Genomic DNA, 19335 nt, shown 5'->3' with positions numbered 1-19335 from the left:
GGGTGTTGGGGGGGTGGTGGTTCTAACCAAAATCGAGGACAGTCTTCATGTTCTGAAGTTGTTGAACTCTATGATGATTCCTGAAGGCTGTAAAGTGCCTAAACGAAAAATGAGGTGCTACTCCTCCAGCTTGGATTGAGCTTCATTGGAACACTGAAGTAAGCCAAGGAAAGAAACATGAGTGGGAGGGCAACATGGTGATCAGAGAGGTTTTAACAATCCCAACGTGTGACCTCACTGCTGGGTTTGTGGTTACCGGTGAGTATCCCATAGTCTTTCAGCTTATTGTTATACAAGAGCGAAATTCACTCAAACCCAAAAAGCTCATATATACATATAAGACTCTCATAGGGTGGCACAGCGGTTAGCACTGCTGCCTCACAGCACCAGGGACCTGGGTTCGATTCCAGCCTTGAATGGCTGTAAATTGAGACAGGGGAATGTTCAGTGAGACCTGGGTCTCCTCATACACCAGTCACTGAAAGTGTGTGCAGGTTCAGCAGGCAGTGAAGAAGATAAACTGCATGTTGGCCTTCATAGCAGGAGGATTTGAGTACAGGAACAGGGATGTCTTGCTGCTATTGTACAGGGTACTGGAATATTGTGTGCAGTTTTGATCTCCTTCCCTGAGGAAGGATGTTCTTGCTATAGATCAAGTGCAACGAAGGTTTACCAAATGGATTCCTGGGATTACAGGACTGACATAGGAGGACAGATTAAGTTGGTTAGGATTGTTTTCATTGGTATTTAGAAGAATTGGGGGGGGGATCTCATAGCAACCTATAAAATTGTAACAAGGCTAGACAGATTAGACGCTGGAAGAATGTTCCTGATGGTGTGGGATTCCAGAACCAGGGGTCAAAGTCAACCATGGTCTTATTGAATGGTGGAGCACATTTGAGGGGTCAAATACTCCTGCTCCTATCTTCTATGTTTCTAAGCATCCCACTCCCTCCACCACTGACGCTCAGTAGCAGCAGTGTGTATCGTCTGCAAGATGCACTGCAGAAATTCACCAAAAGATCCTTAAGACAGCACCTTCCAAACCCACGACCAATTGCATCTAGAAGGTACAAGGGCATCAGATACACGGAAACACCACCACCTACAAGTTCCCCTCCCAGCCGCTCACCATCCTGACTTGGAAATACATTGCCGTTCCTTCACTGTCGCTGGGTAAAAATCCTGGAATTCCCTCCCTAAGGGCATTGTGGGTCAACCTCCAGCAGGTGGACTGCAGCGGTTCAATAAGGCAGCTCACCACCACCTTCTCAAGGGCAATAAATGCTGCCCAGCCAGTAACACCCATGTCCAATGAGTGGCCTTTTCTAAAAAAAAGCTTTGTAGACATTTAAAAATAATTGTTTGAGTGGGAATGGCAATTCTGATCAAGTCCAAGCTGGATGCCATCCTCCAACACTTGCTAACTGTCCGCATGGAGAGTGTGCCCCAACAACCACGAAGCTGTCACCCATGGGTGACAGAAATCCCACGGTGGTAAATGCCACAGGTTTCACAGACCGAGGGTGGTCACTCTAGGAGCTCCGTATTGCCAACCTGCCACCCTGGGACAAGTTTCGATCAGCACTATGTAGTGATGAACCCTCAGGTGAATTTCCCTTCAGTCCTCAGCTTTGTGAAAGAAAGCCTGTGGAAATTGATGACCGGCTGAATAAAACCACAGCTGGCTAACCCAACTGGAAACTAATACCTGCCCTTGGCAGTTCAAACTACAAATGTTTGGGTCTTATCATCTGTATCTGTTGGCTGACTGAAGAAACACAAACATATCTTTTGTATTGTATGATAACTCCCTGAGACCTGGGGGGAGTGTGGGGTGGGAATGTTTGATGAGTGCTACCTTTTCTGTGGGAGAAGGGCAAGATCAGGGCAGAAATCAGAGGCACAGCTATTATGGATCATAAAGACCGTCAGAGATAGATCTTTATTTTTATCTGTGGATTTAGTCAACTGCAAAAGGGAAGGTCAAGGGGAGACAGTGATTCTCCAAGATGGTTCTCAGACTAGATGGTACATCCACCTCGGCTAAGTTTCTGTAAGTGTGGGTCGTGACCCCCTCTGGGGTCATCAGCTCCAAGGTAGCAATGGCGGCTGTGGGGCAGAGAGTGGGAAGTGATTGTTCTGTGATTCGATCCCATTCCTCTGTGATGGTTTTTGCTTTGCTATGGTCTGGTGGGCACAGCCTCACGGACTGAGTCCCAAGGTATAGTCTCTGCGCCCACTCAAACAGTGGGCACCCGGGATTACATTAAAAAGAGCAAAGCCCTCTAGTAAAGACATGACTTGTGATTTTCCATTTTTTCCCATGCCCCGGTCCTTCGAACTCTCTCACCTCCTTGAAACCCTGCAGCTTCCCTTCTCAGGTTGTACCAAATTTTAAGCATTAAGTTAGAGTCAGGTATGAGCAGGTTTGGGAACACTAAGCTAAATTAATGATTAGACACTGGCAGAATCTGAGAGTTTGGAGGATGAGGAACAGTTCACATTTTCACCTGTTAAATGTTATCAGGAGCAGACTACAGGAAGTTACGAGGCTGGATAATAACAGACAAAGTCCTAGACACACTCAGAGCTATATAGAGTCAGAGCTGTACAGCACAGAAACAGACCCTTCAGTCCAACACATCCATGTTGACCAGATATCTGAAATTAATCTAGTCTCATTTGCCAGCATTTGGCCCATATCCCACTCAAATACCCATCCAGATGGCTCAACAGTGGACAGTTACCAAGTGTCAGTACCAGGACGATCTATGAGGCTGCAATGAATTAAGCAATAAGCCTAATGTAGGGAGGCCAGGGAAAGACACAACAGATTCATACATTGGCTAAATGTTCAAGATAAGAACAAGATCCACGGACTGGCAAAATGAGGTGCAACTAGGAAGTGAGAAAGTTAGAAAAGTTAGCAGGAGTTCTCAAATTGGCCCAGGAAGTTATCTCTGCAATATAGTTCAGGTTCATTACAGTAAATTTACATTATCCCAATCCTGGGGCAGTGAAAGCAATAAAACAGTCCTCCCTGGACTGACCTATCTCCTCCCTACCTCCCCACCTACACTCACCTTTACTGGCCCCATCCCCGCCTCTTTGACCTGTCTGTCTCCTCTCCACCTATCTTCTCCTCTATCCATCTTCTATCCGTCTCCCCCTCTCTCCCTATTTATTTCAGAACCCCCTTCCCCTCCCCCATTTCTGATGAAGGGTCTAGACCCGAAACGTCAGCCTTCCTGCTCCTATGATGCTGCTTGGCTGCTGTGTTCATCCAGCCCTGCACCTTGTTATCTCAGGATAGTACCATAGGGCTGCTCTCACATTAGAGAGGGACAACTGGTGGTGGTTTAACCTAATGGTCAGCACACCTTAGGTGAGAGGAACGGTTGACAAGGTGGGACCTTTATTGTAACCTCAGCCAGTGCAGGAACTGAACCCACTCTGTTGGCATCACTCTGCAGCATAAACCAGCCATCCTGCTAACTGAACTAACCAATCTCAGCTGGATACAGAACAAGTTCTGCTATACCGTCTCATCAGACATCCCCAGACTATGTACATCTTGGGCTTGATACAAAATAAAGATGCCTCGACCTTATTACATTCAAACAATCCGCAGGCAAGAGCAGGGTTGGGATACTTAAAGCAAAACCCACACCATACTATGCAATTAAATATTTCCAATGTAGTTACAGCATGTGTTTAATACCGAAAAACTCAAACAGCATTGTTCCATAGGTTAGGTACAGAGTAAAGTTTGACACCGATTAGGTACAGAGTAAAGTTTGACACCGGTTAGATACAGAGTAAAGTTTGACACCGATTAGGTACAGAGTAAAGTTTGACACCGGTTAGATACAGAGTAAAGTTTGACACCGGTTAGCTACAGAGTAAAGTTTGACACAGGTTAGCTACAGAGTAAAGTTTGACACAGGTTAGATACAGAGTAAAGTTTGACACCGGTTAGATACAGAGTAAAGTTTGACACAGCACTTTGTCAGTGACAGAGTTTGATTATATTTTGTATGTCTAACTGCTCTGCAATTACATCCTTTCTAATTGACATTTTCCCATTGACAGATGTTAAGCAAACTGCTTATAGTTACCTGCCTCTGCTTCCTATCCGTTTTTAAATAAAGAAATTACATCAACAGTTTTCCAGTCCTCTGAGACTCTCCCAGAATCTAAGGATTCTTGGATGATTACAACCAGTGTATCCATTATCTCTGTGGCAACTTCTATTAATATCCTACAATGTATCCTTTCAGATCCAAGTGATTTATCAGTCTTTAGCCTATTAGTTTCCCAAGTACATTTTTTCTGCTTGCTGCAGCGTTTCAGCGCAAGCTGGAGGAACAACACCTCATTTTCCGTTTGGGGACCCTAAAGCCCTCTGGACTCAATATCAAGTTCAATAATTTTAGGACTTGAACTCTCCCATGTCCTGGTCCCCTACCTCACACACCAGGCCTTGTTATCACATAGCCTGCCATTACACACTACCCATTGTTAGCCAGTAACGGTCCCCATTAACAGCTATTCACCTTCCTCGCCAGATCGTTATCCACTCCTTTGTCTGTCCAACTGTTTTTCTCTCTCTTTGGGCTGTATACCCACCTACCATTTACTACTAATGCCCCTCCCCCCACCCTATCTTCTGCATATAAACTGACATTTTCCTAGCTACCATCACTTCTGAGGAAGGGTCACTGGACCTGAAACGTTAACTCTGATTTTTCTCCACCGATGCTGTCAGACCTGCTGAGCTTTTCCAATAATTTCTGCTTTTGTTTCTGATTTAAAGCATCCGTAGTTCTTCCAGTTTTTACTTTTTCTCAAATGATAGCTATTGTGTTTATTTCCTCTCCTCTTTCTGCCCTGTGATTATTTAGTAATTTCCAAATGCTATTAGCGTCTCCTAAATGAAGACTGATTGAAAGTACTTAATCAATTCCCTCTGCCATTTCCTGGCTCCCCATTATTATTTCTCCAGCTTCGTTTTCAGAAAAGCCTGTGTTAACTTTGGTTTCTCTCTTCCTTTTTATATGTTTCAAGACGCTCTTGCTGCCCATCTTGCAAGTTTACCCTCAAAGTTTATCTCCTCCTTTTATTATTTGTTTGATCGCCTTTTGTGGTACTTAAAACCTTCCCAATCCTTTGCCTTGCCACTAATCTTTACCACATTGTATGTTTTTCTCTTTCAATTTGATGCTAGCCTTAACATCCTAGTTAACCATTGTTTCTTATTCCTTTTTGAGAATCATTCTCTCTCACCAGGATACATTTTTGTTGTAAGTCAGGAACTATTTTCTTAAGTGTCTGTCATTGTTCCTCAACTACCTTTGCTGCTAAACACCTTACCCAGTCCATTCTAGCCAGCTCTACCCTCATTCCTTTGTAATTAGCCTAATTTAAGTTTAGCGCAGTTTCTGACCTAACTCCCTCACTCTCAAACTAAATTCTACCATGTTACAGTCACTGTTTCCTCAGGAACCCTTTACTCTGACATCATTTATTAAACCCACCTTATTGCACATTATACTAGATCCAAAACAACCAGATCCCTGGTTGGATACATAACATTGTTCTAGAAAAATGTCCCAAGTACAAAAATAAATGAATTCTTCCCGATTGGCCACCCTTGTTGGTCAGTCTTTTCCAATCTACATGAAGCTCCACATGATTAATTACTGTCTTTTTCACATGCTCTCCTGATTTATTCTCTTTTTACCATAAAGCTATTGTTAGGAGGGAGGGGGAATCTATAGACTACCCCCACCAGTGACCCCTTTATTTCTTTCCTCCAACCACATGGATTCTACATCTTCTGAGCCAAGATCATTTCTTGCTGTTGTTCTTATTCCATTCCAAACTAACAATGCTTCCCCACTGCCCTTTCTTTCCTGTCTGTCTTTTTTGAATAGTCACATACGCCAGAATATTTAAACCCTTTGGACTAACACGCACTGTAGAGGAAAAGGGAACCTGAAGATGTAATGCACTTGGATTGACAGAAAGTGTTTGATAAGACATTATCTAAAAAGGCTTTTGCTCAAAGTAGAAGTTCATGGGTTAACATTTTAGCACGGATAGAAGATTACAAAATACAGTGAAAAGTGTTGTATAGTGTCGCCACCCTCTGACACCATCTTAAAACACAGGAAAATAAACTAAAACATAGAATGTAAAGGCATAAAAAGAAGAAATAGAGAACATTAGATGACAGTTGTTTTGTGCGTGGATAGAAGATTGGCCAGCTGGCAAAAAACAGGGGGCAAACATTAATGGGTCCTTGTGTAATTGGCAGGATTTCACTACTGGAGACAGTGTTGGTGTATCAACTTTTTACAATTGCTATCAATTGAATCAGGAAAGTAAAGACATGGTTAAATTTGCAGGGAACACACAGATGGGCATATAGGTACTTTACGAAGGGTAACAAGGAATTGCATATGGATCTAGATAGGTTGAGTGGGGGAAAAGGGGCAGGTAAACTTGTTCACAGCAAGAATAAAAAAAAATTTTACTTAAGAGAATTATTGCTAGAATTCAGAAGAGCAGGATGATCTAAATATTCTAGTTCACAAGTGACAAAATGTTGGTTTACATGTACAGTGAGTAATTAAAGTGGTTAATGGAAGGCTAACTTTGATTGCAAAGGATTGAACATATATTTCATTTATATAGGTTATAGCTGGTCTTTGGTCTTCTTTATGAAAATGTCTCTAAGGTGATTCAAAGGAGATTGATTCAACTGATAGCTGTCAGGAGCTGGTTGTCTTATGGGGAAAGGTTGGTCAGACTGGGCTCGTCTCCACTCGAGTTTAGAAGAACGAGGACTGGGGAGTGGCAAATGGTGGTAGACAGTTGAACATCTAATAGGAGGAGGAAGCTCCATAAACATCCTCATCCTCATCCTCATCGGTGAGGGAACCCAGCACAGGTGTGCAAAGGTCATGACTGAAACATTTGCAACAATCTTCAGCCGGAAGTCTTGGGTGGCACGGTGGCTCAATGGTTAGCACTGCAGCCTCACAGCACCAGGGACCTGGGTTCAATTCCAGCCTTGGGCAACTGTCTGTGTGGAGTTTACATATTCTCTCCGCGTCTGCGTGGGTTTCCTCCCACAGTCCAAAGGTGTGCAGATTAGATGGATTGGCCATGCTAAATTGCCTGTAGATTTCAGGGAGGTGCAGGCTGGGTGGGTTATAGAGTGATGGGTCTGGGTGGGATGCTCCAAGGGTCAGTGTGGACTTGTTAGGCCAAAGGGCCTGTTTTCACACTGTAGGGATTCTATGAAAAAAATCTACGAAGTGCCAAGTGGATGAACCATTGCTGCCTCCTACTGGAATCCCCCCCACAGACAGCAGCATTCAGCCAATTTGATTTACTCCATGTGATAGCAAGGAACACGCACATGGCATTAGTTACTGCAAAGGCTAAGGGGCCTGACAACATTCCTCCAATAGTACTGAAGACTAATGTTCCAGAATTTGCTATACCCCTTAACCAGGCTGTTCCAGTAGATTAGCATCCACCCAAGACAAGTCCAAACTGATGTATTACTGCCCCACACATCAGTAAAGTGATGAAAGGTGTCAGTGACAGTGCTATCAAACAGTACTTATTCAATTATAGCTGGCTCAGATTGGGTTCGGCCAGGATCAATCAGCTCCTGACCTTTGTCCAAGTCATAGAATCCTAGAGATATACAGCACGGAAACAGACCCTTTGGTTCAACTCATCCAAATGGGACTAGATTAATTTGGGATATCTGGTTAGCATGGACAAGTTGGACCGAAGGGTCTGTTTCCATGTTGTATATCTCTATGACTCAACGCTGACCAGACATCCTAAATAAATCTAATCCTATTTGCCAGCATTTGGCCCATATCCCTCTAAACCCTTCCTATTCATATACCCACCCAGATATCTTTTAAATGTTGTAATTGTACCAGCCTCCACCACTTCCTCTGGCAGCTCATTCCACACGCACACCACCCTCTGCATGAAAAAGTTGCCCTTTAGGTCCCTTTTAAATCTTTCCCCTCTCACCTTAAACTAATGCCCTCTAGTTTTGGACTCCCACCCCAGAACCAAGTGAGTATGACTGCCTTGATATCAAGGCAGCATTTGACCAAATGGAGTATGAAGGAGCCCTCGCAAAACTAGAGTTAACAGAAATTGGGGAAAGGTCTTTATTGGTTGGAGTTGTAATTAGCATAAAGGGAGATGGTTGTGGTTATTGTTGGAGATCATCTCAAATCTCAGGACATCGTTGCAGGAGTTCCTCAGGCTGGTGCCTCAGTCCAACCATCTACAGCTGCTTCAATGATGTACCATCCATTAGTTCAGAGTGATGATTGTTGGTTGTGAATAATGTCCAGCACCATTCATGACTCCTCAGATAATGTAGCAGTCTGTGTTCATCTGCAGCAAGATCTAAGCTGCTATGCAGTGAATACAACGTGCGCTGCCCAAGTACCAAGCAATGACCATCTCGCCTCAAAGCTCATTGGCATCACCATCACTGAATCAGCAACTATCAACTACCTGGGGATTACTATTACGGGAAACTGAACTGGCCCAGCCAGATAAAACACTATAGGTCAGAAGGGCTAATCAGAAGCTGAGAATTCCGAGGTTATTTGACTTCGCAAAGCATATCTACAAGGTACAAGTTTGCGGTATGATGGAATACTGTCCACTTGCCTGTTTGTGTGTCAAAGTTCAAGGAGCATGACACCATCATGGGAACACCACCCACTGCAAGTTCCCCTCCAAGCCACTCATCATCCTGACTTGAAAATATATCGCCATTCCTTCAGTGACGCTGGGTCAAAAATCCTAGAACTCCCTCCCTAACAACACTCTGGGTGAGCCTATACCCCAGTAACTGCAGACTTTGACTCAACCTAACAGGGTAATTAGGGACGGGCAATAAATGCTGGCCCAGTCAGTGATGCCCTCATACAACTAAATAACAACAACATTGTAGGTATATAGGTATGTCTCGAGTTCATTTTTAGCGTGACTAATATTACAATCAGGTGATTTTGTCAATAGCAATGAAGCAGACTATTTGAGAATGAATGGCTCAGATTCAAGTCCCATCTGCTCCAGAGATGCATCAAAACATTTCAGAACATGTTGATTAGAAATCTCTGCAATTCGAGAATATTGTTGGTATTTAATGTAACTGCTTCTGTGTCTGCAGTCATGGGAAAAATCTCTTTGCTGTTTGAAAGCCAACATACTTTCACCAGAAGGACAGAAAACAGCATTTGTTTTGGTGGCTTTTTTCAAAAGTCCCACACATTTTCAGTGGCTTGTCACAGTTGGAAGGGAAATTATTGTTTTATGTGGTTCGCAAGGAATGAGGAAGTCCTGGATGCTGTTGAATATTTTGTCTCCCATGACGGTGGCAGATACTCCTGCATCCGCAAACACATCTGTGCCTGAGATGGTCACTGCCAGTTGTGGTTGCTTGCTGTGTTTGAGAGTGATCACCAAAGTATATATTCAGGGTCATTTACCTCTGCATTGGCTGGAGTCTCTCATCCTCTTCCTGGGCTAGGTGCACCCTTCTGATAGTATCAATTGGGGAACTTGGGTTTTGCTGATGAGTGACAAATGCAAGCAAAGTGTTTGGGTCTTCTACAAACTCTACGCTGTTTAGCTTCAACAGAAAACTGTTCCCGGTGTGTAAGCACCGCATTTTCTGGGTAAGTCCCAAACTGTTTGAGAAGCTGTTGCTGCCGTAGGTAATGAACCTTAAAGTCCCGCAAATGCTAATCCTTTCAAACAAAATGCATTGTTTAAACTCGTGTCTTCAAATATATTTCAAACATGGGTTTGACTGGGTAGATAAAGTATCATTCTTTTTCCCCTTAAACTATGCATTCATGATTTCAATGGTATTTCTGTGCGCCCACTGCTTCCACTTGTGCTGTTGCTATAGGGCAAGCAAGGACATACCACTCATCCTGGGGTACCATAGAATCCCTACAGTGTGGAAGCAGGCCATTTAGCCCATCAAGCCCACACCGACCCTCAGAAGAGCATCCCACCCAGACCCACTGCCCCTACCCCATCCCTGTAACCCTGCATTTCCCATGGCCAACCCATCTAATCCACCCGTCTGTGGGAGGAAACCCATGCAGACAGTTGCCAGAGGCTGGAATCAAACCCAGATCCCTGGCACTGTGAGACAGCAGTGCTAACCACTGAGCCACTATACTACCCTGATAGTTCCCAGCATAGGAAAAAAATTGATCATATTGGCCTCTAATTGATCATTTGGTAATAATAGTGTCTACATTTACTTTGTTTGGATTGTTTTGGTTTACAGGGATATGGTGGGTCTGGGTGAGATGCTCTTCAGAGGGTCAGTGCAGACCCAATGGGCCGAATGGCAATTTTATGCACTGTAGGGATTCTGTGGTTACTTTGAAGACGGTTTCTTCCCATCTGAGAGATGGGCAGCATTCACAGGAACCCAGAAGTCATTTCCAGCAGCATCAAACCAGAGCGATAGTGACCTTACCAACTCCAATGGCTCTGTCTTTCTCAAGTGCGCTGTGTCATGGTTGATGAGACAATCTTCGATTATGTGGCTGAATCTCATACACGTTCATCGTTGAAGGTACGTTTAGTTTTCTCAATCACAGTTAATGGTCTCATTCATCTCTCGCCTAGTATTGGATTTTTGACACATGTATCCTGTTACAAAATACACTGAAAAGTGTTGTATAGTGTCGCCACCCTCTGACACCATCTTAAAACGCAGCAAAATAAACTGAAACATAGAATGTAAAGGCATAAAAAGAAGAAATAGAGAAGATCAGATGACAGTTGTTTTGTGCATCATATTCTACTTGGGTATCAAACAGACTGCTTCAGCAAAAACAAAATGCTATCAGTAATGGGTGGTACAGTGGCTCAGTGGCTAGCACTGCTGCCTCACAGCACCAGGGATCTGGGTTCGATTCCACCTTTGGGAGACTGTCTGTGTGGAGTTTGCACATTCTCTCTGTGTCAGCCTGGGTTTCCTCCCACAGCCCAAAGATGTGCAGGTTAGAGTGGATTGGTCATGCTATTTCAGGGATGTGTGGGTTAGATATGGGGAATGGGTCTGGGTGGGATGCTGTTTGGAGGGATGGTGTGGACTTGTTGGGCGGAATGGCCTGTTTCCACACCATAGGGATTCTCTGATCATTTTGAACTTTGCTGAGATTTTCCAATTCTTCACCATATAATGTCGAAGCAAGGCTATTTCCTTTCATTGTAGACAATGACTCTGGGAATGCATTAAGCAGCAGTAGATGAGGAGACTGCTTTGTTGCTCAAACCATAATGCAGTTATATCACTGCTCCGCAATGGCTAGAGATTAATTTTGTTATTGGATAGCTATTTTTGTGAAAGCTGTGTGTTTTTGTGTGTCCACACTATGTGAGCTTTCCTTTGATGAATTTGAACTGGAGCACCTCTTGTGTTTGCCACAGTGTGTCACTCAACATCCAACTTAACATGCTGCCTACAGAGAGCAGATTGCAAAGTTTCTTTACCTGAAAGCAATTTTTTTTTTACTTTGCACCGTTGTGAAGTTGTTCTTGGGTCAGAACTAATTTATAACTTCAACCAAAGACATGTTCAATTCAACAGCTGATAAAAATTGCGATTTATAGTATACTGCTTCTGCTACATCCTGAATATACCCGAATAGATCACAATTCACAGTACACTCGCGCAGATGTGCTGCTGTTCAAAAGCAAACACAAGAGAAAAAAAAACAGAAAATTAAAAAGGGCACAAAGATTATGGTATATTAAGACGAGAAGATGGTAAAGTATCTAATCGAATGGATGAATGATTTATTGTTGCTTATACTCTACAATGAACTTCACAGTAAAATACGGTGAAGAGTTTCAACTGTTGCCACAATCTGGCCTCATTTGAATACTTCAAGATGAAGATGGAAAAAGTCCATCTTTGCTCTGCCGCTTCCACCCTGAGTCCCTGAGCCGGCCGACCAACAAATCCCACACCAGACCCACTAACGTTGGGGTTGTCACTCTTCAGGCACCGTCTCTTCGTCGCTGGGCCCACCTCGCAGACAGACCACCAATGCCAGGTCCTGTGCTGGATTCACCCTCACCCCGCAACCAGGAGCCCCCTGGCTCTATTGCCATCTTCGCCTCACCAACAACCAGGACACTCCAGCTCCTGGGCCTACCACAACCAGGAGCTGCTGTTGCTGCCTGGAGCATGGGCTCCAGGCACACCACAACCACGACTCCCTGGCTCCTCCAACAGTCCCCCTCTGGCCACTACTCTCTGCGCTCTCACTCAGATGAAACATCCACGAAGCGGAGATGAGATGCAGATCCTCAAGCTTACATTGGCCGTGAAACACAAAGACAGAAACATAAGCACAAACATAAGGTGGAGAAATAAAATGATGGGCCACTTGAGGCTCAAGGTCATGATTGTGGACTGAGTGGGCTCCAAAAAGTGATCAAGCTGTATTTGGTTTGCTCCAGCGTACAGTAGGCCCTGTTGCAAACATACAATTAGGAACAAAAACTGATCAACCCCTCGAGCTTGCTCCACCTTTCAATAAGATCAAAGCTGATCGGTTTGTGTTTGAATTCCACGTAACTACCTACTGCTGATAGGCAGCAGAATCGAAGGCTAAGTGAATATTTTAAAGGTAGAAGTGGGTAAAGATTAATGATCCCGCCTTCCCCATATTCTCAGGCAGATTCACAAAGTCTCACAACCCTTGCAAAAATATTTTTGGGGTTCATGTCCACAGTTCCCTGAAAGCTGCCACCCAGGTGGATAGAGTTGTTAAGAAGACATATGGTGTGTTAGCTTTCATTAATAGAGGGATTGAGTTCAAGAGCCGTGAAGTTATGTTCCAGCTATACAAAAGCCTGGAGTATTGTGTCCAGTTCTGGTCACCTCATTACAGGAAAGATGTGGAAGCGTTGGAAAAGGTGCAGAGGAGATTTACCAGGAATGGAGGGAAGGTCTTACAAGGAAAGGTTGAGAGAGCTAGGGCTTTTCTCTTTGGAATGACAAAGGATGAGAGGTGACTTGATAGAGGTGTACAAAATGATCAGAGGTATAGATAGAGTGGACAGCCAGAGACTTTTTCCTAGGGAGGAGGTAGCTTTTACGAGGGGCATAGTTTTAAAGTGAGTGGAGGTAGATATAGGGGAGACATCAGAGGTAGGTTCTTTACTCAGAGAGTGGTCGGGGCGTGGAATGCATTGCCGGAGAGGGTAGTGGAATCGGCCTCATTAGGGGCATTTAAGCGGCTATTAGAAAGACATATGGATGATAGTATAAGGTAGGGGTGGAGGTTAGATAGACCTTAGGATTAGGGTAAAAGTTCGGCATAACATGGTGGGCCGAAGGGCCTGTACTGTGCTGTACTGTTCTATGTTCTATTTCTGATCTCTCACCTAACCTTAACTTTTAAACAGCATCTCCCCTACTTGTGGACTCAGCCACCAAAGGAAACTTTTTTTTAGTCATTCATTCATGGGATGGGGACATCTCTGGTTGGGCCAGCACTTATTACCCAGGGGGCAGTCAAGAGTCAACCACATTGCTGTGGATCTGGAGTCATGTGTAGGCCAGACCAGGAAAGGATGGCAGTTTCCTTCCCTAAAGAGCATCAGTGAACTAGATGGGTTTTTCCTGCCAATCGATTCATGGTCATCATTAGACCCTTAATTCCACGTTTTTTTTTAAAAGAAACATCGAATGCAAATTCCATCATCTGCCACAGTAGGATTTAAACCCAGGTGTCTAGCATGTTACCTGGGTCTCTGGATTAACAGGCAGTGATAATACCATAAGACCACTACCTCCCCTCATCCTTTCCACATTCACCTTGTCAAAGTCATTCAAGATCTTCTATATTTCAATTAAATCAGCCCTCAATCTTCTAAATCCCAGTGGAAACAAGCTCAGTCTGACCAACATTTCCTCATAAAATATTATGCTAATGCACCAGTGTAGTAAGCTAGATGTTCCCATGTTCTGAGGAAGGGTCATCGGACTCGAAACGTTAACTCTGATTTTCTCTTCACAGATGCTGCCAGACCTGCTGGGCTTTTCCAGCAACTTCTGTTTTTGTTGTTGGAGATGTTCACATTGTCAGCAGCAAATAAAGTAGATTGCTTTGGAAGAAACACATATATGTTTTACATGGAAGGTGTGTTTAGCAGAGTCAGAGATCGAAGAGTTACAGCACAGGCAGCTGTTGGTCAACCTGCCAAATTAGCACGTCAGCTAGTGCCAGCTCCCTGCGGCACTGTTTTCCTTTGTATTTTCTTTTTTCCCCTCTGGCTTATGCTTTCAGACAGCAGCATACTATTTGCTAGTGCACTGCGAACTGTATTGTGGTTCTGCTCCTATGATGCTGCTTGGCCTGCTGTGTTCATCCAGCTCTACACCTTGTTGTCTTGTATTGTGGTCTGTTCATTTGAGGCTACCAGACGTAGAGCTGCAGAGGGGACATGGCAGAAAGTGCTATAAATCACAAGGATCAACATTTAAGAACTCATTTGAAAGGAAAATTCTTTCCTTTCAAATAATAACAACGCAATATCCTCTTGAATTCCTTCACTGAATTCAGCCCCCGCCACATTCTGAGGCACTACATTCCAGATCTTACTGTATCAAAAAGGTTCTTGTGTCTCCATTGCTTCTGCTGTCAATTAATCTTATTCTATGCCCTCTGGTTCTCAATCCATCCAACAATGGGAAACATTTCTCACAAATTCCTCTGCCCAGGCTCCTCACGACTTTAAGCACCTCACCGAAATCTCCTCTTAACCTTCACTTCTCCAAGAAAAACCCTCAACTTCGCCAAACTGTCCAAGTAACTGAGGTTTCTCAGCTCTTGATCCATTCATGTGAATCTTCTCTGCTTTCTCCTCTTTGCTAAAGTGTAATGCCCAGAACTGGATGCAATACTCCAGTTGAGGCCCAATCAGCGGTTTATCTAAATTTAACACAACCTCTTGCTTTTGTACTTTATATCCCTGTTAATAACATCTATAATACTGCACATTTTATTAGCTGCTTTCTCAATCTGTTGATGGTCCAGGCAGATTTCTACCCAGCCCTCACTGCTTCTGCACCTGATTTTTCTTCATACTGTCACTATATTCTTAACAAAATATACCATTTCACACTTCTCTACATTAAATTACATCTGCCACTTGTATGCCTATTGTCTGTGTCTTTTTGAAGATTTAGACTACGCTTCTCACAGCTTACAATGTTTCCAACTTCTGTATCATTTGCAAATTTCACACTGTGCCCTATACACCTTCAGGTCACTAACACAGATCAGGATGAAAAGCGACATTAACCTCTGAGGAACTCCACTACAAACGTTCCCAGACTGAAAGACTGCCATTTCACAATTCTATTTTCTATCACTCAGACAATACAAAAACTTAAAGACACATACCAACAGATTCAAGAACAGCTCCTTCCCCGCTGTTATTAGACTTCTGAATGGACCTCTCAAATTTTAAATTTAATGTTGATCTCACTTTTTGTGCATCTTCTCTGCAGCCATAACATTGTATTCCTCGCTCTGTTCCATTACTCTAATGCACTCTGTATGGTATGATCTTCCTGGACTGGATGCAAAACACAACTTTTCACTGTACCTAGGTACTTGTGACAGTAATAAATCAACTCAAATTCATACAAAAACATATAAAATAGATGGTATAGGCCATTCAGCCCCTTAAGCCTGATCCGCCATTCAATACGATCAAGGCTGATCATCCAACTCAGTCCCCAGTTCCTGTTTTTCTCCCACATCCTTTGATCCCTTTAGCCCAAGTGCTATATCCAACTACTTCTTGAAATCATACATTTTAGGCTCGATAGCTTTCCGTGGTAGTGAATTCCACAGGCTCTCTGGGTGAAGAGATTTCTCCTCCTCTCTCCTAAATAACTTAGTCAAATGACCCTTGGTTTACAACTCCCTGCTATCTGAACATCATTCCCTCATCTACCACCACCCCTCCCCAATCTTCTAAACTCCGGCGAATACAACCCTAACTGATTCAACCTCTCCTCATGTGTCAGTCCCATCACCCCAGGAATTGGCTTTGTAAATCTTCACTGCACACCCTCCATCGCCAGAACATCCTTCCTTAGATAAGGAGACCAAAACTGCACATTATATTCCAGGTATGGTCTCACCAAGGCCCTGTATAATTGCAGCAAGACATCCTTGCTCCTGTATTCACATCCTCTTGGTATATCAACTCATCATTTGCCTTCTTCATCTGCATGCTTACCTTCAGCAGCTGGCGTAAGAGGACACCCACATTTTGCTGCATATTCCCTTCTCTCAATTCAGATAATAATCCAATCCAAAGTGGATAATGTCTCATTTGCATCCTCCTCGCAGTTCACTCTCCCACCCGGCATGTAACCTATTAATATATACTGAGAGTGGTGTGGTCCTGGCACTGGTCACCATGGGACCCCACTCATCACTGGTTGCCACTTAGAAAAAGACCAATTTATTCCCATTTTGTTTCCTCATTGCCAACCAGATTTCTATCCATCTCGATACACTACCCTAATCCTATCCACTTTAATCTTACTCACTAATCTTTTATGTGGGACAGTCACAAAAGTAGTCTGAAAGTCCACATAAACCACAGTCGCTGGCTCCCCTCATCAACGTTACGAGTTGCATTCTCAAAGAATTCCAGCAGATTTGTCAAGCATGAGTTCCACTTTTAAATCCACGCTGACTCTGTCCAGTCCTGCCATGATGCTGAGCAACATTAGTACTGTCTCCATTATTCTCTGAGCTGCAACACTGCTCACGGATATTTTGTATGGCGCTTTTTCCAAATCTACCAACTGTTTCTTTCACCAATTCAAACTCTGTAAAATGCGCAATCTGCCCGCAACAAATCTATGCAGGTTGTCCTTAATTTGTCCAAGTGGCTAGTGACAGCATACTGTTGTTGCTAGAAGCCTCCTGAAAGATAAACTGACTGGCCTGGGGTTTCTGTGCTTACCTTACATTCCGTTTTGAACAGTGTATAAACATGGGGTGGCACGGTGACTCAGTGGTTGGCACTGCTGTCTCACAGCACCAGGAACCCAGCTCGAACCTAGCCTCAGCGACTGTCTGCGTGAAGTTTGCACATTCTCCCTGAGGAAACCCATGCAGACGTGGGGAAAATGGATCTACATAGGATTCCTCAGGATGCAATGGCCTCTTTCTACATTCCAAACATATGCAGGTTAGGTGGATTAGCCAAGGGAAAGGAAGGGATAGGGGTGGGTCTGGGTGGAATGTTCTTCAAGTGTAGACTCGATGGGCTAAATGGCCTACATCCACACTATTCTATGATCTGTAATCCTCCCAACCTAGGGAAGACTGGAGAATTATAGCCAATGCCTCTGCAATTTCCATCTTCAGTTGCCTCCATATCCTTGGATGCACCTCATCAGGACCCAATGCTTTTTAATCAATGTTTGGATACAACCAGCTGTATATAAACTTTTAAAGCTTCCAACAAGATGGCAGCAGGGTAAGTTGCTCCATTCGGAGTGCCACACTGCTTGCCAGTTCCCTTTCCTTTTCCTTTCTTTTTCTCCTCTTCTTCTCTCTCTGTAATAACTCTATCTCACCGCCCCCCCCACACCCCTGCCCTATTTTAATTACCTACCTACAAGTCGGGTCCCGTCTGGGAACCGCATGGCAGGAGCTGAATGTGCGGGCCGTGTCCTGCTGTAACGGTGAATCGAGCGTGGGCCGGTGAGGGGGCAGCAGAGGGCAGTGAGAGCGAGGCCTGCAAGGGAGCAGTGGGCGGCAAGAGCGGGGCCGGTGGGCGGTGAGAGCGGAGCTGGTGATGGGGCAGTGGGCGGTGAGGGGGCGGCAGTGGGCGGTGAGGGGGCAGCAGTGGGCGGTGAGAGCGGGGACCGGTGAGGGGGCAGTGGGCCAGTGAGAGCAGGGCCGGTGAGGGGGCAGTGGGCGGTGAGGGGTTAGTGGGTGGCGAGAGTGGGGGCCGGAGAGGGGGCAGTGGGCCAGTGAGAGCGGGGCCGGTGAGGCGGCAGCAGTCAGCAATGAGAATGGGCCATTGTTTGGGCATCCTAGTGATCAGAGGGGTGCCTGCAGCATTGTGAAGATACGGACTTATTTCTTGCTTACCTTTCGGCTCTGTTGAAATTTTTTAATTCTGGTTTTTGTAACCAAGTGGGCACCAGTGGATGGCGACTTTGTGCACTTTTCACTACTTATGTATTCCTAAACTTAGTACGTGACAAATAAATAAATCTGAATCTAAACCTTTCAAGTTGCTAAATTGTCGCCTCTTCACCTTGAACAATGCAGCATCTTCTTTAGTAACGGCAGATGTGAACTATTCACTTAAATGCCTCAACCATATATACTGACTCTCATACTGCTTCCTGATCCTGTATCAGTACTAGTGCTTTCACACCTTCACACAGCATTAAAGGGCAAGTGTTATAATCGCTTGTGCGTGAACTGAAAGGTGCTGACAGAGGTAGTCAGGGTGCTGGGGGGTGACTGAGGAAATAGTCCAGGGGATCAGAGAGGGACTCCATTCAGAATACTTAAAGCAGACGGGATGAGAGAAGACACATTTTGGTGATGGCATCATGCTTGGGATAGATAAAATGACAGAAAAGGTGTTCTACTGAATATAAAGACTGGTGGGATGGAAGTTGAGGACAAGGAAAACTCCCTTATGGGTTGGGAGAGAGGGTTCTGGAAGCACAGTCTGAATACCAACTCTCCTGACCTCTCCCTGGATCATGACCTCCACCATCACTGTTGTTGACCTCATCTTCTCTCCTTGAACCTTCCCATGATCCACATGCAGGACCGTTCTGGTAGACCCCCCAGTTTCAGCTTGTTCCTGCCCGACTGCACTGATGTCTTCTTGCTTTGAATGTTTTTTTTCCTGCTCTTGTCCAATTCTCCCTACCTACATCCAGATCAGAAGACATATAACACCAGGTCATAGTCCAAGAGATTTATTGACATCAGAATCTTTCAGAGTACTGCCCTTCCGAAAGCTTGCGATGTCAAATAAACCTGTTGGACTATAATCTGTTGTCATGTGATTTCTGACCTAGGCAAGTCATCACTGGCACCTCCACATCATAACTACATCCGTGCTCTTCTGCTCCCCTCTGTTACTTGCAAAAGTTTCTAATTCCCTGGTCTTCTCTTTACCATGGATATCTAAGTGTCACACGGATCCCACTGTAAACCTAATAGC

Source organism: Rhincodon typus, chromosome 36 (genome assembly GCF_021869965.1).
Source record: "Rhincodon typus isolate 14 chromosome 36, sRhiTyp1.1, whole genome shotgun sequence".
Taxonomy (NCBI): domain Eukaryota; kingdom Metazoa; phylum Chordata; class Chondrichthyes; order Orectolobiformes; family Rhincodontidae; genus Rhincodon; species Rhincodon typus.
The sequence above is the reverse complement of the archived record's forward strand: the minus strand, read 5'-3'. Positions refer to the sequence as shown.